This window comes from Onychomys torridus, chromosome 12 (genome assembly GCF_903995425.1).
Source record: "Onychomys torridus chromosome 12, mOncTor1.1, whole genome shotgun sequence".
Classification (NCBI taxonomy): Eukaryota; Metazoa; Chordata; class Mammalia; order Rodentia; family Cricetidae; genus Onychomys; species Onychomys torridus.
In genome coordinates, this window is record NC_050454.1 from 3,089,763 (window position 1) to 3,114,614 (window position 24,852).

Sequence of the window (24,852 nt, forward strand, 5' to 3'; positions counted from 1 at the left end):
ATCAGACCAGTATCTCCTCTCCAAAACCTGCCAGTCCAGTCTAAATGTTTACCAATAAGAATTACCTAGACAGAATTTAAAACAGCAATCATAAACTTCATCAAAGAATTCAAGGAGTTTAAAGAAGACACAAAGAAACAGCTCAGTGAAATTCAAAAGAAAGAACTTAAGAAGAATTAACACCTGAGAAATGCCCAAGAAAACACAAACAGGTGGAAAGATGGCTCAGGAGTTAATGTTCTTCCAAAGGACATGGGTTCAAGTCTCAGCACCCACATTATGGCTCATAATCATCCTTCCTGTTATAGGGGATCTAACACCTTCTGACTTCAGAGGGTACCAAGTACACACATGCTGCATGTATATACATTCAGAAAAACTCTCATAAAATAAATCTAAAAAAAATTAAAGAAAACACAAACATAAGGCTGATGGGAATGACCAAGATGATGCAGAAATTGAGAATGAAATTCAATAAAGAAATAGAAACAGGGGCTGGAGAGATGGCTCAGAGGTTAAGAGCAATGGCTGTTCTTCCAGAGATCCTGAGTTCAATTCCCAGCAACCACATGGTGGCTCCTAACCATCTACAATAAAGAGATCTGGTGCCCTCTTCTGGCCTGCAAGTTGAACACTCACTGTATACGTAACAAATAAATAAATCTTAAAAAATTTTTTAAAAAAATAGAAACATTGAAGAAGACTCAAGCTGAAGTGAAATTGGATTTGAAAAACCCAGTAGCCCATCCAACTAAAGAACTCAAAAGAAAGTCTTGGAAGTAGACTGGATCAAGAACAAGACAGGCTATGTGGGCTTGAAGATAAAGTAGAGGATCTGGACCAAATAAACAAGAAATATGAAACTTAAAAACAAACAAACAAAACAAACAGGAAACACACAGAAACTGTGGGACACCATAAAGACCAAATCTTCTAATTATTGGCATAGAAGAGGGATTAGAATTCCAAGTCAATGGCATAGACCAGATCTTCAGCAAAATTGTAGAAGAAACTTCCCCAAACCAAAGAAAGATACACTAATACAGATATAGAACACCAAATAGACAAGACCAGAAAAGAAAATCCCTGTGGCATATCACAGTTAAAACACTAAATATACAGAGAAAGAAAGTGTATTGACAATGCAAGAGAAAAAAACACAAATCACACAAAAGGAAAACCCATCAGAATAACAGCAGATTTCTCAGTGGAAAATTTGAAAACCAAAAGGGCCTGAAGCAATGTATTTCAAGTACTAAAAGACCATGATGGCCAACCTAGGCTAATATACCCAGCAAAACTATCCACCACAGTTGAAGGACAAAGAAAAACTTTCCACATTATAAATGGCCTTAAAAAAAAAATGTATACCCCACAAACCAAACCTAAAGAGAATACAGGTAGCAGTATTCAGGGCTGAAAAGAGGAATGACCAAAAGACCAAGGGAAAGAAATACAAAGCCATAATTATTAAAACACAAAATACCACTGAGAACACACACACACACACACACACACACACACACACACACACACACACACATCAACAGCACAATGACCATGATTAATACATACACTTCAATAACTTTAAATATCAATGGCTTCAATTCTCCAATCAAAAGACACAGGCTATCTGAATGGATAAAGAGACAAAATCATCTGTTGCCTACAAGAAACAGATCTTAGCTTTAAATATAGGTACTGTCTTAGTATAGTAGGCTGGACAAAAGTACTCCAATCAAATGCATCCAGGAAGCAAGCAGGCATCACTATCCCAAATCTGACAGAAGACACTTCAAACTAAAACTAATCAGAAGGGGTCAAGAGGGACACTTTATTCTAACTAAGTAAAGATTTAGCCAAATAGAAATTACTATCCTAAACATATATGTGCTAAAGTCAGTGGTGCCCAATTTCATTAAAAATCTACTACTAGATTTAAAGACACTGATTCACCTCAACCCATTTATAGTGAGTGATTTCAATACCCTACTTTCCCCAAAAGATAGGTCATCTGAACAACAATAAACAGGAAACAGCAAAATTAGTTGGCATCATACATCAAATAGACTTAACAGATATCTACAGAATAGTCTATCCAAACACCAAAGAAGATACATTCTTCTCAACACCAAACAGAAACTTCTCTAAAATAACCAAATCCTGGGACACAAAAGAAATCTTTAAAAATTCAAAGAGATTGAAATCACTCCTTGTATCCTAGATGACCACAATGCAATAAAACTTAAAATTAACAGCAACTTTAAAGGCTGGCAGTGGTGGTGCATGCCTTTAATCTCAGCACTCGGGAGGCAAAGGCAGGTGGACCTTTGTGAGTTCAAGGCCAGCCTGGTCTACAGAGTGAGTTCCAGGAAAGGCACCAAAACTGCACAGAGAAACCCTGTCTCAGAAAAACAAATTGACAGCAAAGAAATCTCTAGTAAATTCATGTTATGGAATAGTCTTTTTGTACACTGTGAAGATGTGTCTCTGCCAAGGTGCCTTCTGACTGGTTTAATAAAAGTACTGACTGGCTGGAGCTAGGCAGGAAGTACAGATGGGATCCCCAGACACAAATGTTGCTAGGAGGGGAAGGGTGGAGTCTTGGGAGTCACTGGCAGATGCAGAGAAGCAAGATGGGGCCATGTTGAAAGAAGGTACAGCCATGCAGCAGAGGGTAGATAAGAAATATGGGTTAATTTAAAAAGTAGGAGTTAGCTAGTAACCCACCTGAGCTATCGACCAAGCATTTATAATTAACAATAAGTCTCTGTATGGTTATTTTGGGAGCAGCTAAAAGGCCACTTACAAATACATAAATTCATGGGGATTCAACAACTCATTACTGAATGATGAATGGGTCAAATACGAAATCAAGAGAGAAAAAATTTCCTGAAACTAAATGAAAATAAAAATACCACAAAACAAAACCTCTGAGACACACTGAAAGCAGTCCTATAAGGGAAAATTTATAGCTCTAGTGCCTACACTAAACAGTCAGGAAGGGATAGGGCTGGAGAGATGGCTCCGTGGCTAAGACACTGGCAGCTGCTCTTCCAGAGGACCCAGGTTTAAATCTAGCACCCACGTGGTGGTTCATCTGAAACCCCAGTTCCAGGTGATCCAATGCCCTCTTCTGACCTCTGTGGATACTGGACACATATGTGGTACACATACAAACATCAAATAAAATATAAAGAAATACATTTTTAAAAATCAGAAAGAGCACAAATAAACAAGTTAATGATGCAACTCAAAAATTTGGGTAAACAAGAACAAATCAAATTTAAACCCAGTTGATGGCAAGAAATAATAATAGAGAGGAAACTAATGAACATAAAAAATACAAAGAATTATGAATATAAGAGATGTTTCTTTGAAAAGATAACCAAGATTGATTGAACCTGGGCTAACTGACCAAAAGAAAGAAAGAAAGGACCCAAATTAATAGAATAAAAAACCAACATGGAAACACTACAAGAAACACAGAACAAAACACCAAAGAAATCCAAAATATTATAAGGAGATATTTTTGAAACCCATACCCATAAGGAGTTGGGTTGGAAAAACCTAAAAGAAATGGATGAATTTCTAGATTCATCCAAACCACCAAAATTAAACCAAGTAGAAATCCGCAACCTAAATGGACCCGTATGAGATTGAAATAGTAATAAAAGCCTTCCAGATTAAAAAAAAAAGTACAGGACCAGATAGATTCACATCAGAATTCCATCAGACTTCCAAAGATCTACAGCCAACTCCTCTTTTATTTAGTTAGTTTTTAATTTTGTGTGTGTGTGTGTGTGTGTGTATGTGTGTATGTGTGTGTGTGTATGTGTGTATGTGTGTGTATGTGTGTGTGTATGTGTGTATGTGTGTGTGTGTGTGTGTATGTGTGTGTGTGTATGTGTGTATATGTGTGTATGTGTGTGCATGTGTGTATATGTGTGTGCGTGTGTGTGTGTGTATGTGTGTGTGTGTGTGTGTGTATCTCATGGCCTCTTACACAGGCACATGAGAATGGTGCCTGCAAGAGGTCAGAAGAGGGCATCAGATCCTCTGGAGATGGAGTTATAGGCAGTTGTGAGCTGTGCACATGGGTCCTGGAATCAAATCCAGGACCTCTGCAAGATAGTGATTTCCAGGACAGCCAGGGCTACATAGTGAGACCTCTCAAAAAACAGAAAACTTGGGGCTGGAGAGATGGCTCAGAGGTTAAGAGCACCGACTGCTCTTCCAGAAGGTCCTGAGTTCAATTCCCAGTCAACCACATGGTGGCACACAACCATCTGTAATGAGATCTGGCGCCCTCTTCTGTATATATAATAAATAAATAAATCTTAAAAAAAAAAAAAAAACAGAAAACTTGCAAACAGAACAAAAAAATTGTCCACCATGACCAAGTTAGCTTTATCCTTGAAATGCAATGATAAATACACACAAGTTAATAAATGTAACAAACACTTAAAGACAAAAATCACAAGATCAATAGATGAAGAAAAAGCCTTTGACAAACTCCAACATGTTTTTATGGTAAAAGCTCTAGAGAATGCAGGACTTCAGGGAACATACCTCAATATAATAAAAGCTATACATGGGAACCCCACAGTGTGATGGTTTAAAAGAAAACAGCCTCCAAAGGGAGTGGTACTATTAGGAGGTGTGGCCTTGTTGGAATAGGTGTGGTCTCGTTGGAAGAAGTGTGTCACTGTGGAGGTGGGCTTCGAGGTTTCATATATGCTTAGGACATCACCCAGTGTCTCAGACCTGTTCCAGTTACCTTCGAATCAAGATGAAGCCAGGACCATGACTGTCTGCATGGCCGCTATGTCCTGCCATGATGATAATGATCTAAACCTCTAAAACTTTAAGCAGCCCCTCAATTATGTTTAATAAGAGTTGCTGTGGTCCTAGTGTCTCCTCATGGCAATAGAAACCTTAACACAGCCAACATCCTTCCTGATAGAGAGACACTTGAAGCAATCCCACTGAAGTCAGGAACAAGACAGGGTCTCCACTATCCCAACTCCTTCTCAACGCTATACTTGAAGCACTAGCAGCAGCAATAAGGCACAAGAAGGAAATTAAAGGGACACAAATAGGGAAAGAAGAAGTCAAACTATCCATTTGCAGATGACGCACTATACACGAGAGATCCCCAAAATCCTACCAGAAAACTTATGGAGACAATAAACACAGCAATGTGGCAGGTTACAGAATCAATTTGCACAAATCAATAGCTTTTTATACACCAACAACGCACACACAGAGGAGCACACGGACACACTTCTGTTCACAGTAACCCCAAAGTAAACAAAATATCTAAGAATAAATGTAACCAAGGAAATAAAGGACCTCCATAATGAAAACTTTAATCCTCTGAAGAAAAAGTTGAGAAAGACACTAGAAAATTAAAGAAATATCCCATACTCAACTATCAGTGTAACTAATATTCTGAAAAATGGCCCCTTTACCCAAAGCTATTTATGGATTCATTGCAATCCCAATCAAAATATCCATCTCATTCTTCACAGAAATAGGAAAAAAAACCTAGGAAAAACCAAACAACCAAACAAAAAAAAATCATACAAAAAAGCCCAGATTGTCAAAACATTACTGGACAAAAAGAGCAATGTTAGAGAGATCACCATTTTGGATCTCAAATATTTCAGAGCCATAGTAATAAAAACAGCATGGTGCTGGCATAAAAACAGACATGTAGACCAATGGAGCAACATAAAAGACCTAAACATGAGCACATGTAACTTCAGCCAATTAATATTTGACAAAGAAACCGAAAACATAAACCTGGAAAAAAAGACAGCATCTTCAAAAAATGGTGCTGAGAAAACGGGATGTCCACATGCAAAAGATTGAATTAGACTCATATCTAACCTCTTACACAAAACTACCTCCAAATGGATAAAAGACCTACCTAAACCAGAAATGCTGAAACTGCTAGAAAAAAAAACAGATAGAACCTTACGTGATACTGGTGGAGGAAAGGACTTTCTGAACAGGACTACACTTGTCTGAGAATCAAGGCCAACAATTGACAAGTGGGGCTTCACAGACCTAAAAAGCTTCCACACAGCTGAATGAATAAGTGAACCTAGAAACATCAACCAAGTAGAAAGGAAGCCCACAAAAGAGTAAGAATCTTTGTCATCCATACATCTGACAAAGGATTAATATCCAGAAGATATAAGGAACCCACGAAACAAAGAGTCAAAAAAAAAGATCCTCTCAAAAACAAACAAATAAATAAACAAATAAATGGGCATGAGACCTAAACAGAGAATTCTCAGAGGCAGAAAATGGAAATGGCTAAAAAATATCTAATAAATAAGTAAGTAAATAAATAATAAAACACTGCCCCTACCAATTAGGGAAATGCAAATCAAAACAGCTTTGAGATGTTATCTTACCCCAGTCATAAAGACAAAACAACCAACATCAAATGCTTGAGGGAGTGCAGGGAAAAGGGAAGGCTTACTCACTGTTGGTGGGACTGCAAGCTGGTGCAGCCACTGTGAAAATCAGTGCAGAGAATTCTCCAAAAGCCAAAAATAAATCTACCCTAGAACCCAGCTCCTTGGCAAGTGCCCGAAGGACTCAGCATCCTAATTCACAGACCTTGCTCAGCCATGTTCATTGCTGCTCTGTTCACAGTAGCTAGGAAATGGGAATCACCCAAATGCCCTTCCATGCACAGACAATGAGAGAGCGGTGCATACACACTATTCAACTATGAAAAAAATTAAACCACAAACTTTGCAGGCGAATAGATGGAACTATAATGGATCACTCAGGAAGACAAACATTGTATGTTCTCCCTCATCTGAGGCCCCTAGCTCTATTATCCTTTGATGTGAGTATATAACCTGGGCTAACTACAGAAACCAGGAAAGTAAAAAGGGTCCTGGCTGAGGTGGGGGTGCGGAGAGCAATAAGATGAGAAAAGTAGGGTACAAGTGACCTGATGGGAGCATGGCACAGAGTGGGACCCTCTGGTTAGAAAGGGGAAGGGAGATAAACACAGAAGAAGGGTTAAAGAGGGTAAAATAACAGCAAGGATATCCCAAAACAGGCATAAGGAATCATACTATTGACTATTTATTTACAAACACTATAATTCATATAATACATGTAAGTCTGTATATAAACACACACACACACACACACACACACACACACACACCCCTCATCTGGGCTGACAATGTTCCCTCTAAGAGTCAAAGACCATCTAACAAAAATCCAACACCACACATGAGAAATCTTCTTTTGAGCTATTGGTCAGGGTTGTCCAAAAGGCTCCCAAAACATTACAGGCCATTGCTATTGTCCTTGGTTACCAGCCCCTCACCCCCAAGGAAGAAAGTAAGTTTCTATTGCTGAAGACACCGTGTACTTCCGAGTCCAGGGGTCCCTGAGATGGAACTGATCTGAAAGGCTCTTCCCTGAGGATTGGTTTTCATGGTACCAGGAGGTGACATGCAAACTTCCAAAGGAGGGAGGCAACCAGCTAATGATGTCTATGAATCACAACCACCACCAGTGTAGCACAATAACCCTAAGGGTACAGTAGTGGTATGCACACGTTGGTGGTAACCAACAGCTCTCTAATTGAGCTAAAGACCTGCTCAACAAGAGTGAGCTAGCCAACTACCCAGGCTAGTGAAGTCATGAATCTTAAAGGTGAACCTACAACCTAAACCACCACTTTGCTAAAACAGCATCATCCCTAGCTACATTCTAAATAGTTGTTCTTATACCCACATATAAGCGTCGTCCTCACCCCTTTATTAAGGAAACTTCTATCACAGTCCATCACTGAGGGAAATCAGGGCAGGAGCTTGAGGCAGGAACTGAAGTTGAGGTGATGGAGGAACACTGTTTACTGGCTGGTTTCCAAGGCTTTCTCAGTCTACTGTTTTATACAATCAACTCTAGACCACCCGCCCAGGGGTGGACCACCCACAGTGGGCTGGATCCACCTCAGTCACTAATCAAGAAATCCCTCCCAGACTTGCCTACAGGTGGAGGCATCTTTTCAATTGAGCCTCCCTCCTCCCACATGGCTCTAGTTTGTGTCTGGTTGACACAAACCAACCAGCACAGAGAATAAACAAAAAGAAGTATGGCCAGGTCCTAACAGGTGCTTGTGGCAGGTAAATCACAACACTTGACGCTCTCTGCTCTACAGCATCACAAAGCAAAACTCAGGGGACCCCCAGTGTTGGAGAGGGGAGGTAGAAAAGATAGAAGCTACTGTGTGCTGAGCACCATGAAAGACTGAGTCATAGAATGCTGTCTAAAATAGGTGTTTTCCCTGCCTCCTGCATCTCAGGCTAGAAAAATAGGCATTTAAAGAGATATTCCAGAGAGGGCAAGAAAGCAAAGTGCTGGCAGATCTGTGGGGTAAAGTGGACCACACAGGAGGTGTGAATAAGAATGCCCCTCATAGGCCCATATATTTGATATTTGAGGGCTTAGTCACCAAGGGATGACACTATTTGAAAGGATTAGAAGGATTAGGAGGTGTGGCCTTGTTGGAGTAGGTGTGTCACTGGGGGTGGGCTTTAAGGTTCAAAAGGTCTCTCTCTCTCTCTCTCTCTCTCTCTCTCTCTCTCTCTCTCTTCCTCCCTCTCCCCCTCCCTCCCCACAAAACAGGATGTAGCTCTCAGCTTCTGCTCCAGCACCTACCTGCATGCTGCCATGCTCCCCACCATGATGATAATAAACTGAACCTCTGGAGCTGTAAGCAAGCCCCTAATTAATGCTTTCTTTTCTAAGAGTTGCCTTGGTCATGGTCTCTTCACAGCAATAGAACTGTGGCTGAGACAGGAGGGAACCGGCCTAGAAAGGACATCCCTGATTTTGGTTTGTGGGGCTTTAGTCACAAAAGAATCAAGCATTCCCTCTATTTGGGTTACCATATGCATTACTGTGGCCTGACCTCGGGCAAGTTCTCCTAGAAAAGAGAAAAGCAAACAGGGAGGTCCGAGGATTCTGTATATACACCCTGACCAAATGTCTGGTGACCCCCAAAATAAACTTGAGCTAAGAACAAAAGAACTGACATTTGAGCTGTCATTAAGAGTTTTACAACTCAAGTCTAATCAAATTGATTACCTTCCTTCAAAATAAATGAAACAGAATCCAAATTGCATTTACAACATCCAGGATCCATGAAATGTGACTCGTGTCTAAGAGAAAATAAAATTAGCAGAGGCTAGGGATGTGACTTGGTTGGTAGGGTGCTTTCCAGGAAAACAAAGCCCTGGTTTTGATTTCAAGCTCCCCACAAAAACCAAGCATGATGGATGGGCAGGTGATACAGCCCAGGGGTACAGGCACTTGCTGCCCAGCAGTACCACCTGAGTTTAATTCTTGAGACCCACATGATGGAAGGAGAGAAACAGTTCCTGAAAGCTGGCCTCTGACCTCCCTGTGGGCTTGCACTTGCACACACACACACACACACACACACACACACACACACACACACGAGTTATATTATGCCTGTTACTCTAGCACTTGGAAAGTAAAAGCAGAATCACTGGTTCAGGGTTATATTTGGCTACATAGTGAGTTCAAGACCAGCCTATGCTACCTGAGCTTCTGTCTCAAAAATAAAAAATTTTAAAAAAGATAGAACCTTAATGTTTTCAAAAATTGTGTGAGCCAGGCAGTGGTGGTGCATGCCTTTAACCCCAGCACTTAGGAAGCAGAGGCAGGCAGATTTCTATGAGTTTGAGGCCAACCTGGTCTACAGAGTGAATTCCAGGACAGCCAAGGCTACTTAGAAAAACCCTGACGCATAAAATCAAACCCAAACTAAACAAAAACAGTGTGAAATAGTTAATATATAGGATAGTTTGTGAACACAGAGGAGGCCTAACTTGTCATCCTAAAGAGCCACTGTTGACTAGGGATGCTGGTCCTGTGTAGGAAGGAAAAGAGGATGCAGAAACTGATATGGAGAACCTTAGACTCAAGGGGGAAGCCAAATTTAGCCACACTATGAGACTTTCATAGACCAGAGGTGAAGAAGTGCTTGGCTTCATAATCCATAATTAGTGATTTACAAAAATTCACAGAATCCTGCCAGGCAGTGGAAAGATTCAGAAGACAGGAGACCTAGTCTGATGGCAGTTCTGAAACGGGAGCAGTAAGGAAGGGAGACAATTGTCTTTACTTTATATGTGTGGGTCTTTTGCCTGACAGCATGTCTGTGCACCATGTGCATGCAGTACCTATGGAGGCAGTAGAGGGCACTGGATCCCCTCCCCACCCCGAACTGGAATTATGGAGGGTTGCAAGCCACCAGTGAATGCTAGGATCAAATTCAGGTCCTCTGAAGGTGTGCTCTTAACCACTGAGCCATCTCTCCAGTCCTGCTGTAACACAATTATATACATCACCTAAAGGTATGTTTTAAATAGATTGAGAAACTGCCTTGAATAACCCACAGAAATCAGAAATTAGGAGGTGGTGAGATAGAGCAGCAGGTAAGAACAGTTGATGCTATGATGACCCCGTTCAATCCTTGGAACCCACAGAGTGGAAGGGGAGAACTGAATCTATTAGCTGTCTTCTGACTGCCACATGTGCAAGCATACACACACACACACACACACACACACACACACACACATTCAGATGCAAATAAATGAAAAAAGAGACAGAACTAAGTGGAGAGATGGTGGGAGAACAAGTCAGTAGACGGGCATGAGGGTTTGGGGATTTAGCTCAGTGGTAGAGCGCTTGCCTAGCAAGTGCAAGGCCCTGGGTTCGATCCTCAGCTCAAAAATAAATAAATAAATAAATAAATAAATAAATAAATAAATAAATAAGTATGCACAGAGACAGGCATGACTGGCAACCACAAATACTTTTATATATTGTGTTGGAAAATGAGCACGGAGAGGTTGACAAAGGCCAAACCTATGCTTTCTGAGGGGACTCAGCTGAAGGACGGGGAGAGAGGGAGAAGTAGCCGTAGTTTGCTTTGATAGACCTTTAGACTTCCTTCCGCAGCCATGATTGTACCTCAGTCTCAGACAGTAGCAGAAAGTGGTAGGTGTGTCCTCAGTGTGGCCATTCTTAGCTGCTGGCTTCTGTGGCAGTAGAGGTCCTCTCCCGTGGCCAGCTTTCTCTTAGAGGCTGCCATGCTGGCTGACCCCGTGACTGGAGCTAGGTAGGTCCACTACCTGAAACTGATCTTCCTGAGTCCCTGCGTTCTCCAAATATCACCATTTCACTTTGTCAGTAGACCTATGAGGGAGGTTAACAGAGCTGAGTTTACTCAAGGGGTTAGCAAAGAAAGAAGGAAAAAACATCTCACATTGTAGTTCATGTAAGGTATTGCGTCTACTCTGCCTCGCCTGACTTTGAGTGAGCCAAAGCATTACAACCGCCTTCTTTAAGATTTATTCTATTTTTCTTATTTATTTTATTTATTTATTTGTTTGTTTGTTTATTTATTTATTTATTTAGTGTGTGTGTGTGTGTGTGTGTGTGTGTGTGTGTGTGTGTGTGTGTTACATGTGAGTGCTGTGCCTGAGAAGGCTAAAAGACCATGTCAGGTCTCCTGGACCCAGAGTTACAGATGTGTAGCCAAAAGTTTCCCTGTGTCCTACCCGGCCCACAGCAGCTTATATAATCACTCAGAGGCTTAATATTAATTACAAATTTTTTGGTCTATGGCTCAGACATTTTGCTAGCTAGCTTAAATTAACTCATTTTTATTCATCTATGTTTTGTCATGTGTCTCGTGGCCTTACCTGTATTCTATTACATCTTGCTCCTCTGGGCGGATTGCAGCGTCTTCTCTGACTCTCCCTTCTTTCTGCCTCTCTTGTATTTCCTGCCTGGCTCTTATCCTGCCCTGCCACAGGCCAAAAGAGCTTTTTTATTAACCAATAGTAGCAATACACATTCACAGTGTACAGAAAGACCATCCCACAGCGCAGGTGACCGTGACCCACCTGATATGGGTGCTGAACCAGAGTCCTCTGGAAAAGCAGCAGGTGCTCTCAACCTCTGGGGCGTCTCTCCAGTCTCAAGTTACAGCCTCTACAGCCTCGTGGAGCCTAGGTGCCTCCACCAGACACCCTTACCGTGGGTCTTCATTTCTTCTCCTGCTGCTGTGGTAAAAACAGCAGACAAAAGCTGTGTTGTTGACAAAAGCAGCTTGAAGGAGAAGGAGTTGGTTTCAGCTCCCGGGGTTCCAGTTCCAGCCCATCACTGCTGGAGTCAAGGGCAGCAGGACCTGCAGTCACCAGTCACATTGCAGGTCACATTGCGTCACATTGCAGTCCAGAAGCAGAAACCAAGGACCTGCATTAGCGGGCTTCCTCCTTTTTATACAGTTCAGGATTCAAGCTCAGGGAATACTGGTGCTCACCTTCATTGAGGATCTTCGAATCTCAATGAACCTGGTTTAGATAATCCTTCACAGGCAAGCAAAGGCTACATAGTCTCTCAAAGGTGTGCCTCGAGGTGTCCTTGTCTCCTGGGTGATTCAGAGCCTATCAAGTTAACAACATCAGCCTCCACACAATGTAAAACCATGTGAGCTTGGAGGAAAGCATTCTTTTTTTGAGTGGGGGGAGGTAGGGTTTCAAGACAGGATTTTTCTGTGTAGCCCTGGCTATCCTGGAATTCAATGTGTAGACCATGCTGGCCTCGAACTCAGAGATCTGCCTGACTCTGCTTCCCAAGTGCTAGGTGTGCGCCACCACTGCCCGCCTGGAGGAAAGCATTCCTACAGAAGGGTTCAGTACTGGTAACCCAGGCAAATGCCTCCACCCATCACTCTGCACTCTGTTCCCACAGCCAAGAGCGTCTTACGAAATGCACTTGTGACGTGGCCTCCCTCACATTTCTCTTTAGACACAGCAGTGTACCAAACCTTACTTGAGGCAATTTGGACATTCCAAGAAGGTCATGCCCTTGGAGCTTTTCTCAACCAATGATAAATGGGCATTGGTAAATTAAAGCTCCTTCATTATCCTCTGAGAAGCACATAACTGGAACCCTTGCACACCTGTATGAGATGTCCTCAATGGATTGTGACTCAATAGCTCTCACTAAAGATCACTGTATTGACATCTTGCCCTTCCTAGCCTCAACCCACCACATCTACCAGTAACCATGTCCCAAATAAGCTATGTAAATTCATTCTTCCCCCGGAGGAACGCACTGAAGACAATAGCTATTTTTCATCCAGTGACAATGGAGGACCTTTAGATGCCAGCCCGGCTGCTTCTCACTGCTACCTGAACTTACTATAGTCTATGCCTGGGGTTTCTGCCTTCTCAGACTCAATCATATTCTTTTTATTACTATTAAATGTACTTACTTTACATATGTGGGTACCAGCATTCTCATATAGAGGTCAGAGGACACCTTGAGGGAATGAGTTCTCTCCTCCTGTCATGTGGATTCAGGTTATTGAACTCAAGTTCTGCAGAAGTAACCCTTAGCTATCTTGCTGGCCCACAATTATGTTCTTTATCTGGACACAGGGTCTGACTGTGTACCACTAGCTGGCCTGGGACTTGATATGTAGATCAGGGTGGCCTCAAACTCACAGAGATCCACCTGCCTCTGCCTCCCCAGTGTCACTATATCCAGCCTTGGCTTCTGTCTTCAAAGGGGACAAACATATAGTTAGGCCCCACCATGTTCCAGACACTGCACTGTGATATTTGTGCAGAGTGGGCATTCATGTCCCTGGGAGGAAAAAATGACACAGGGTTACATAACTTAGCAAGCAAGGGTCTAACTAGAGAGCTAGGGTACTATAACCCCAGGGCCCACCTGCCTGAGAGCAGCTCTGCCTCTTCCCTGCCTACATGTCCTCCTGAGCCACGTGAGCACTGAGCTGAGTCCATATGCTCATAGCAGGCCTACAGCATTTAAGAGGCAGATAAATGAGGAACCAAACTAACAAATCAATGCAAAGCTAGGCATATTTTTTTTATAGATTTATTCATTTATTATGTATACAGTGTTCTGTCTTTATGTATGCCTGCGTGCCAGAAGAGGGCACCAGTTCTCATTATAAATGGTTGTCAGCCACCATGTGGTTGCTGGGAATTGAACTCAGGACCTCTGGAAGAGCAGTGCTCTTAACCTCTGAGCCATCTCTCCATCCTGGTGGCAAACATCTTTAACACCAGCACTAGGGAGGCAGAGGCAGGCAGCTCTCTGTGAGTTTGAGGTCAACCTGGTCTACATAGTGAGTTCCAGGACAGCCAGAGCTATGTAGAGACTGTGTCTCAGATAAATAATAAATACCTAAAGAAAACAAAATGAATGCAAATAAGCTTTAAGAGCCTACCCATATCAGAAACATCCATTTCGGGGCATTCCTGCAGAAAGACATGAAACCAAACAAAAACAACAAGCTACAAAACTAGTGCAGGAGAAACCAGAGCTAGAACACGGGAAGATTCAAGCTGCCCAGAAAACGGGAATCGAGACAGCTGGCTGTGAAGACACATTGTCAGAGGATTAAGTCAAGAAAATATCATGGAAAAGAGAAACAAGCAGCATTCTTGCGTTTCTCTCTCCTTTTGAGGACAGGCATGTCGGTGAGGAATGAGTCACAGCTTTCTTCCCTCATGCCTTCAGTCCCAGCACAGTGTGTGTGTGTGTCACACAAGGTGGACACTCGAGCAATAACTGTCGAATGAACAAAAGAAGGCTGGGCCCAGACAATAGGAACGGAAGTCAAATTCCCTCCAGGGACACCATAGAAAAAAGGTATCTGTGGGAGGGAGTTTTGAGTCATCGTCCTGAGGACAGAGTCTGACCTTACATCTTTTGAATCTGGGTGTTCTTGTGAGTTCTGTGGCCACAGAATCTGCCAGAAGTGACACTCGGTCACCTGCAAGGCTAGGTCAGGAAGCTCATGAAGCTTGCCCTGGTCGTCTTGGAGACAGCTTACTCTCCACATTTTCCCTCCCAGAGCCCAGTCATCACCCAGGAAAGGATCCACACTATGTGGAGAGGCCTTGCGGAGTTCAGCTTCTGGGCATGTCCACTGGGTACCACATGAGGCCTCAGATGGAGACATGTCAACCCTGCTGAATTTATGAATTGATTCCATAATAAAATGATTGTTGAGTTATGCCATAAAGTAGCCAATTATGTAGAAATCAATAATAAGAACATTATCTGAGCCAGGCGGTGGTGGCACACGCCTGTAATCCAAGCACTCGGGAGGCAGAGGCAGGTAGATCTCTGTGAGTTCAAGGCCAGCCTGGTCTACAAAGCGAGTTCCAGGACAGGCTCCAAAGCTACAGAGAAACCCTGTCTCAAAAAAAAAAACAAAACAAAACAAAAAAAAAGAACAGTATCTGCCACCCTATAAAGAGATCTCTTTTTCAGATGCTTTATTATTTTTTTTTTAAATTAGGTTCTATGGATTATACACGGACAAGATTGTAAGGGACATGGAGAGCTGAGGCTCTGCCCATCTGGCAGGATTGGAGTTCTTGCAAAGAACTCCAGGAGGCCATTGATGATGGTTGTAGTGGAGACCCTGAGATTTGAACAGGTCATGGATAGAATCTGAGACTTGGTATGTAGGGTCACAGTCCCTGAAGAAAGTTCAATTGAGAAAGAGCCTCAATTAGATTGGCTGATAGGTAAGTCTATAGGGTATTTTCTTGTTAAATAATTTTAGAGGCCTCAGTCCCTTTTGGGCAGGTGTATAAGAAAGCAGGCTGAGCAAGTCATGGGGAACAGACCGGAAAGCGGTGTTCCCCATTATTTCCTTCAGTTCCTGCCTCCAGGTTCCTGCCCTGACTTCCCGTGATAGGGGACTACAGCAGTAAGCTGATATAAACCCTTTCCTCCACAAGTTGTTTTTGGTCATGGTGTTTATCTCAGCCATAGAAAACCAGATTAGTGGCTGGGGCATGATAGCTTTTAATCCCAGCACTCAAAAGCAGAGGCAGACAGAGCTGTATGAATTCAATGGTATCTTGGTCTATATGGCTGTACAGTGCCAGTCACAGGCTAGCTAAGGCTAGACAATGAGACCCTCTCTTTTAAAAAGAGAGAGAGAGCAAGATGGTGGTGGCACACCTTTAACCCCAGTACCCAGGAGGCAGAGGCAGGCCTATCTCTGCAAGTTTGAGGCCAGCCTGGTCTACCAAATGAGTTCCAGGACAGCCAGGGCTGTTAAACAGAGAAAACCTGTTTTGGAAAACCAAAGAGAGAGAGGGAGAGGGAAAGGGAAAGCAAGAACCAAAAAGGAAAGGAAAACCAAACTGAGACATCATCGTTATGAGCACTCTTAAGTTGGATATTGTGTGGTGAATGTCAGTAAAAAGAACAATAGATCCAGTTCAGCCACGACTGTTAAAGGACCAGACTTTTAGGAGCAAAGATCTAAGTGATCTCACCAGAGTCATGAGCAGGTGGGAGAGTCTTGCCTGGCCAGGCCCTAAGTTCAGCCCCCAGCGCTGTAACAGTAACAAGAGAAAAATCCACACTCAGGCCTGTAGGATGTCTCAGCAGTAAAGGCCAAGTCAAGCAACATGAGTTCAGTCCCTGCCACACGGTAGAAGCAGAAATCTGACACCCCCAAGTTGTCTTCTGACCTCTACATGTACCCCAACGTAACTAATACCTGTGCATGCACATGTACACACACACACACACACACACACACACACACACACACACACACACAAGCTTTAACTAGGTAGGTAGACTGAACACAAGACATTATGGACAATGGATTAAAATTGGTATGAATACTGACTACAACCCTGTGGCCAGTTATACAAGTGAGAACTATAATATTTAGGAATATTTCTTTTTGGTTTTGATATGAATGTATGTTAGCAGAATTTTCTGTCCCTCTGACCAGCTCCCAAATAACCACACAGACATTTATTATTTGTTATAGATGCTTGATCGAAAGCTTAGGCTTGTTACTAACTAGCTCTTACAACTTAAATTAACCCATACTTCTTATCTATGCTCTACCGTGTGGTGTGTTCATTTGATTCCTGTGTGTCTGGCTGGTAACTCCACCCTCCTTCCCAGCATTCTCTCAGTCTGGCTCTCCCACCTAACCTCTTTCTGCCTAGCTATTGACCAGTTGACTCTTTATTAAACCAACGAGAGCAAAGTATCTTCACAGAACACAAAAGGATTATTCCACAGCAAATGTATTTTTGTCTAAGTCAATCATTTGTTTTCCAAGTGTAACAAAACATAAGATTTGTTAATAGTAGCTAATTTTGCATTTTAGTATTTAAACATGATATCAAGGAATGTGTGACTCGGCTAGAAAAGGAATGGACACATCCACAGAGAAAGAGATGGGGCCCACCCTTTGGGGGCAAGGATACTGTGTCTTTGTTTGGGTAAAGGAAATGTGCAGCATGTGGCAGAGTTGTGAGTTTGTTATCTTCTTTACCCAGCAGTTAATTAACAAGGATTAAAAGAGGTGTGGATGAGGGCCACATTAGCTCTATTTTCCTAGGTAGATACTGCAGAAATCCCCTTTTCCTGTGTAGTCCACTTCCCCTGCCCACATTAGGCAGTCTTATGTAGCCCAGGTTGGCCTCAAACTCATTGTATCCAGAGGTGGCCTTGACCCAGTCCTCCCGTCTTAGCCTCCCAGGCACTGCTTTGCACACCTAGAAGTCTCCCTGCGTAGTTCTGTACTGTGGAAGATAGAGGTGATGCTACAGCATTTCTACCTGAAGTTCAGTGTGTGTTTAGTGCTGCATTTCATGTGTTTCGTTTGGTTCACAGGTGACATCACCCCTGTGAGGTAGCCCGGCTTCAGCCTCACTAAATCCTGGAGCAGGCTGTGTGGGGATCTGCCAAGTACGGTACTGTAGCAGGAATCTTATAAGGTCTTATTAAAAAAACAAATCCGGGCTGGGTATTGGGGTGAATTCTGGACAATCAAAGAAGCAGAACAAGCTACAGCCACCTCACCTCGACAACTCCTCAGCTGATCCTGTTTCCTCAGACTGGAAGCCTCTGTGTCCTCATCTGAATGGCTCTCAGCTGAACTGCTGCTAAAAGCCGAAAAGCTTAACCAGCCAAAAGCTTCTAGTTTCTGATCCTCATACCTTATATACCTTTCTGCTTTCTGCCATCACTCTCTGGGATTAAAGGCTCACTTCCTGGGATTAAAGGCATGAGTCATCATGCCTGGCTGTTTCCAGTGTGGCTTTGAACTCACAGAGATCCAGTTGGATCTCTGCCTCCCAAGTGATATGATTAAAGGTGTGTGTGCCACCATTTTCTGGCCTCTATGTCTGTCTCGTGGCTGTTCTGTTCTCTGACCCCAGATAAGTTTATTAGGGTACACAATATTTTGGGGAAGACAATATCACCACATGGTACTAGGCAGACCATGTCTTAGAACAACAAGAGTGCACTGTCTTTTCTACAGGACATCCAACATTGAAGTGGGCCAGAGACTAGCAGAAAGACGTATTCCAGAAAACAGACTTGTGTCCACTTGCTTCTCTCTCCCTGATGCATGAGCATCACTGGGTCCAGGCCAGCAGGTTCAGGGGTACCAGACCTATAGATGTTGACCAACCAATGTGGACACCCACAGCTCTAACTGAATCCAGTGAGATTTCCTTCCTCCTCATTTTCTATCCCCCCCCCCCCAGCATTTCACTCATCCTACACTTTCACACTCTGGATTTTTGCTGGTTGTGGCTTTGTGGTATTGCATAACGTGTCTCTCTACTTCTGTGAAGTCAGAGAGAGATCTGTGGGCCTGTTGGGCTTGATCAAATTAAGATTGTTGTGTTGTGGAATAATCTTTTTGTACACTGTGAATATGTGTCACTCAGATTGGTTTAATAAAAAGCTGAATGGCCAATAGCTAGGCAGGATTTCCAGGGCAGAGAGGACACTGGAAAGAAGGAGGACAGAATCGCTAGCTGGACACAGAGAAAGCAAGATGTATAGGAAATGAGATAACAAGCCACGAGCCTCAGGGAAGCACATAAATTAATAGAAATTAGGGGTTGGGGATTTAGCTCAGTGGTAGAGTGCTTGCCTGGCAAGCACAAGGCCCTGGGTTCGATCCTCAGCTCAAAAAAAGATAATAGAAATTGGTTAATTTAAGTTATAAGAGCTAGTTAGGTGGGCTGGAGAGATGGCTCAGAGGTTAAGAGCCCTGGCTGCTTTTCCAGAGGTCCTGAGTTCAATTCTCAGCAACATGGTGGCTCACAACCATCTGTAATGTTATCTGGTGCCCTCTTCTGGCCTGCAGGAAGAACACTGTGTACATAATAAAGAAATAAATCTTTTTAAAAAAAAAAAAGCTAATTAGAAACAAGCCTAGGCTATCCACTGAGCTTTTGTAATTAATAAGAAGTCTCCATGTCGTTATTTGGGAGCTGATGGCAGGGCAGAGAAAGACTCACAACATTGTTGCTTTGTTTTTTGAGCAAGAAACAGTTTGTGCTCTCTTTTCATTTTTAAAGATTTATTTTTACCTTATTGTATGCCTACTTGTATGTCTGTGTACCGTGGAGTTACAGACAGTTGTGAGCTGCCATGTGGATATTGAGAATCAAACCCTGGGTCCTCTGAAAAAGCAGTTAGTGTTTGTTCCCGCTGAGCCATCTCTTTAACCTTATCCCCCCTTTTTTCAGGCAAAGCCTTGCTATATTGTCCAGGCTGCCTCAAACCCCCACACTCGAGAGATCCTCCTACCTCAGCCTAATGAGTAGTTGGGATTGTTGCCAAGCACCAGCACACCCAGCTGTGTGCTGTGATTTATGTTTTGTCTGTCTTCCTCTTTCTTCCTTCCTTTTTTTCTCTTTTCTCTTCCTTCCTTCTTTTCTTTTCTTTTTTCTTTTTTTGGTTTTTCTGAGACAGTTTCTCTGTGTGGTCCTGGCTGTCCTGGAACTCGCTCTGTAGACCAGGCTGGTCTTGAACTCAGAGATCTGCCTGCCTTTGCTTCCCAAGTGCTGGGATTAAAGGAGTGCACCAGCTCCTATCATGAGATATGCAATGTCTAGTGCTTTCTGTGGGGGACTCATGTGGAGGTCAAGGACAACTTTCAGGAATTTTGTTCTCTCCTTCTATGGTATGTTCTGGGGATCAAACTCAGGTCAACATCTTTACTCACAAAGCCACCCTCCCAGCTCTTTGGAGTCATTTTAACACATTTCAGTAGCACTTAATGGTTTTCTTCTTTAATGACATGTTTCAGATTTCTTTTGATTATTTCTTGCCCCAGACATAGAATCCGTCATCTCTCTAAAGAGCTCCGGATTAAATAGAGCTTGGCTCTACAGTCTGAATATGGTCTGACTGAGACTTTTATTGCTGTGAAAATAGCTAGGAAATGCTCTTTTTAAATTTCATGTTATTGCCAGGCAGTGGTGGCACATAACTGTAATCCCAGCACTCGGGAGGCAGAGGCAAGCAGATCTCTGTGAGTTCAAGGGCAGCCTAGTCTGGGGGGGGGGGCTTCCCTCACCTCAACATTTCCCCAGAATACTCCTGAGTAGGAGAAGCAGGAAATATTAGTCAGAAGGATAGAGGGGAGAGAAACAGAAAATACAGGATAGCCTCGAGAGGGCCTGGATCCTAATCCATCAGACTGTCTCTGCCCTAGGGTATTTAAAGGAATGCCAAGGGATGGAGCAAAAGACCCCCCCCCAACCTGTACAGCCAAGTGCAGACCATCCTGCACACCTGTACTCAGGCCCATGGTCCAATCATCCTCTTTATGCAGACCTGCTGGGTAAAGCCACTAAGAAACCTAAAAATGGGCTCCAACAGTCTACAGAATAAGTTCATGGACAGTCAGAGCTATGAAGAAAAACCAAAAAAAAAGAAGAAAAAATCAATTTAGTCAAGCATGGCAGCATAAACCTAGAAAGTGTGTACATGTACATGCACAGGTACTAGTTACACTGGGGTTACTTCGGCCAAAATATATTGATAGGAACAGCAAAGGTTCATGTGGCTTTTAGGAGGCTTTTGGTCTCTCGGGGTGGAGAAGGTAGGTACAGTGGCAGGAACATGTGGCAAGTAGCTGTTTGCCTCATGCTCAACCAGGAAGTAAAAATGATGCTGCTGTTTATAATATATATATATAAATAAAGGGAGGGAGAGATGGCTCAGAGGCTAAGAGTGCTGAGTGTTTCTCCAGAGAACCTAGGTTGGATTCCCAGCACCCACATGGCAGCTCACCACCTCTTCTGGCCTCCATGGCCACCAGACATGCACATGATGCACAGATATACATGCATGGAAAAGACCTGTACACATAAAACAATCAATAGGTCAAATAAAAAATAAATCTTTAAGCTGGCCATGGTAGCACACACCTTTAATCCCAGCACTCAGGAGGCAGATGCAGGCAGATCTCTTTGACTTTGAGGCCAGCCTGGTCTACAAAGAGAGCTCCAGGACAGCCAAGGCTGTTACACAGAGAAGTCCTATCTTGAAAAACCCCAAAATAGGGTCTGGAAAGATGGCTCAGGGGTTAGAAGCCCTAGTGGCTCTTCCAGAGGACCCAAGTTTAATTCCCAGAGTCCACATGGCTGCTCACAACTGTCTGTAACTTCAGTTCCAGGAGATCTGACATCTTCACACCAATGCACATAAAATAAAGTTAAAGAAATTATTTAAGAGAAAAAATAAAACCCCAAACAATAAACAAATAACTAAGTAAATAAACAAATCTTTAAAAACTAAAACAAGATAAGATACTTTGTAATTCAGTTGTGCAATGCTCGACTAGTTAGTGTGCAGGAAGCCCTAGGCTCAATCCCTCACACCATAGAAAGTGGTCACCTGTAACCAGAGCAGAAGACTATAACAGGAGAGTCAGAAGGTTAAAATCATTTTTTGCTACATAGTGAATTAGAGGCAATCCTGGGCTATACAAGACCCTGTTTCAAAAAGAAAATAACCTGGTGGTGGTGGTGCATGCCTTTAATCCTAGCACTGGAGAGATAGAACCAGGTGGATCTCTGTGAGTTCGAGGTCAGCCTGGTCTAAAGAGAGAGATCCAGGACAGTCTCCAAAGCTACACAGAGAAATCCTGTCTCAAACACACACACACACACACACACACACACACACACACACACACACACAGAGAGAGAGAGAGAGAGAGAGAGAGAGAGAGAGAGAGAGAGAAATGGATTAATTGAAATGTAAGAGCTAGCTAGCTAGTAATAAGCCTGGGCCATCAGCCAAGCATTTATAATTAATTTAAGCCTCTGAGAGTGGCTATTCAAGAACTGACAGGTAGGAGAGAACCATCTGTTTACACATGTGTGGTGTTCGGATGAGGGTGGCCCCATAGGCTCATATATTTGAATGCCTGGCCCCTAGTTGGTGGACTGTTTAGGAAGGGTTAGGCATGTGGCCTTTCCCTTGTTGGAAGAGATGTGCAACTGGAATTGAGCTTCAAAGTTTCAAAAGCCAAGTTTCTTCTCTCTCTCTCTCTCTCTCTCTCTCTCTCTCTCTCTCTCTCTCTCACACACACACACACACACACACACACACACACACACACACACCTATGAATCAGGATGTAAAACTCTCAGTTACTGCTCCAGCACCATGCCTGTCTGCTTCCCACCATGATGATGATGAACTAATCCTCTGAAACTCTATGCAAACCCCAATTAAATGCTATCTTTTATAAGAGTTGCCTAGGTTGACATGGAAGCACACACCTTTGATCCCAGCAGAGGCAGACAGATCTCTGAGTTCGAGGCCAGCCTAGTCTACAGAGCAAGTTCCAGGACAGCCAGGGCTACACAGAAAACCCTGTCTAAAAACAAAACAAAACAAGAACAACAAAATAAAAACAGCGGTTAGGGATTTAGCTCAGTGGTAGAGTGCTTACCTAGCAAGCACAAGGCCCTGGGTTCGGTCCTCGGCTCTGGGAAAACAAACTGCCTTGGTCATGGTTTCCCCTCACAGTAGTAGGACAGTGACCAAGGCGGCCACTCAGGCTTTTGTCCTTTTGGATCTAAGGCCACGTGTTCAGCTCACTGATGTTCTTGTGTGGTTAGCGTTCTATCAAACCTGTCTGATGAAATCATTAATTTGTGCATTTTGTTTTTGATTGCTAGAATTTCCATTTAATCTTTTGTAGGTCCTTATGGTGCTGAGACAGGGTCAGTAGGCCAGCCTGGCTTTGACCTGAAGGTATGACTGAGAAGAACACTAACCTTGAACTTTTGATCCTTCTTCCTCTACCTCCAGCGTACTGGGAACTGCAGACTCGTGGGCCACACCTGGCCTGCGTGGTGCTGAGGATTGAATCCAGGACTTTATATATACTGAGGACTCTACCAGCTGAGCCACATGCCCAGCCCCTTCATCATTTTGAGGTGTGTTTCTATTGAGTGATTTTCTTCATGGTTATTTATAGGTCATACCTCCTTATTCTCATATCTAGAACTTTTTAATTTTATGATGGATATTATAGGTGCTATAGTGTGGAGTGTAGGGAATTTTTCTTTATTACTGTTGCTTCTCTCCACCACCACCACCCATCTTTGTAGCCCTGGCTGTCCTGGAACTTTCTCTGTAGACCAGGCTGGCCTCAAACTCACAGAGATCCACCTGCCTCTGCCTCCCAGTGCTGGGATTAAAAGCGTGTGCCACCACCGCCCGGCTCTTAATCATTGAGCCAACTCTCCTGCCCCTTGCTTGTTTTATTCTCTAAGATTTCTTTTATGATATATAAAAGAAGAACTGGAGTTACAGGCAGTTCTGTGCTGCCCAAAGTGGATGCTGGAAACCGAACTTGGGTCTATAAGAACAGCAACTAACTTAACTTACCAAGACATCCTCCAGCCTGTTATATATATAATATAAATAATAAAAGAAAAAGGAAAAGACCTGCCTAGTTAGAGTTTCTGGTAGAGCCTTGTCAACCCAGGCTAGTGCTGAACTCCTGGGCTCAAATTACCCTTATGCCTCAGGCTCAGATGTAACAGGTGCTAAACTTAGGTTCACACCACCCTGTCAGCCTTTAGCTCTCTTGGTGATTTGGATTTTGTTCTGTTAAGGAATGTTTGTCCCACAGATGCTAGAGAGCCCAGCGGCTGAGAATGTGATCTCTGTGGTAAGCCTGGAAGTCTGCTGTGCTCAGAGCATGACCTCGACACCACATGGAAGAGACAAGGGCTTCCGGGCCATCTTGCCTGCTCGCTTTTCTCAAGGGCAATGGTTCTGCATTACCTGTACAATTATCTAATTTCCAGTTGGATAGTTGTTTATGGTGAGGGAGCTTATACCAGATGCACAAATAGTTTTCAGCTGATGTTACAAGTTTTAGGTGACAGCATGATAGAAATGTCCTAAACTATAAATAGTAGAGATGGTCATATGACTAGTCATTCTTTTCAGTGCTGAGGATCGAAATCAGGGCTTCATTGTGCTGGATTAACATGATACCACCAAGCTACACCTCCAGGCTGGATTTACTTCATTTTGTTGTGTGTACATTATAGCTGATTAAGCATACAAAGAGCGAAGTAATGTCTTTCTGTGACAAAGCAGTGGCACTAAATATTTCAGACACACAAAAGCATACGGCATATGTAAGAAACTCCTTTCTGTTTATCACACAGACTACAATACAAATACAACCTGAAGCTCCTCGGTGTCTCGCTTCCTGTGGAGGCAAGCACTGTCTTGACCTTTGCTTCAATTACTCTCAGGCTTATGCCATCATCTTACTTTATACACGTGTATCATCTTACTTGATATGTGTGTTTTTAAACACAGTTGTTTTCCCTGTTTCTAAGCTTTACACAAACATCCCACCCATCTAGCTGTTCTTAAGTGATG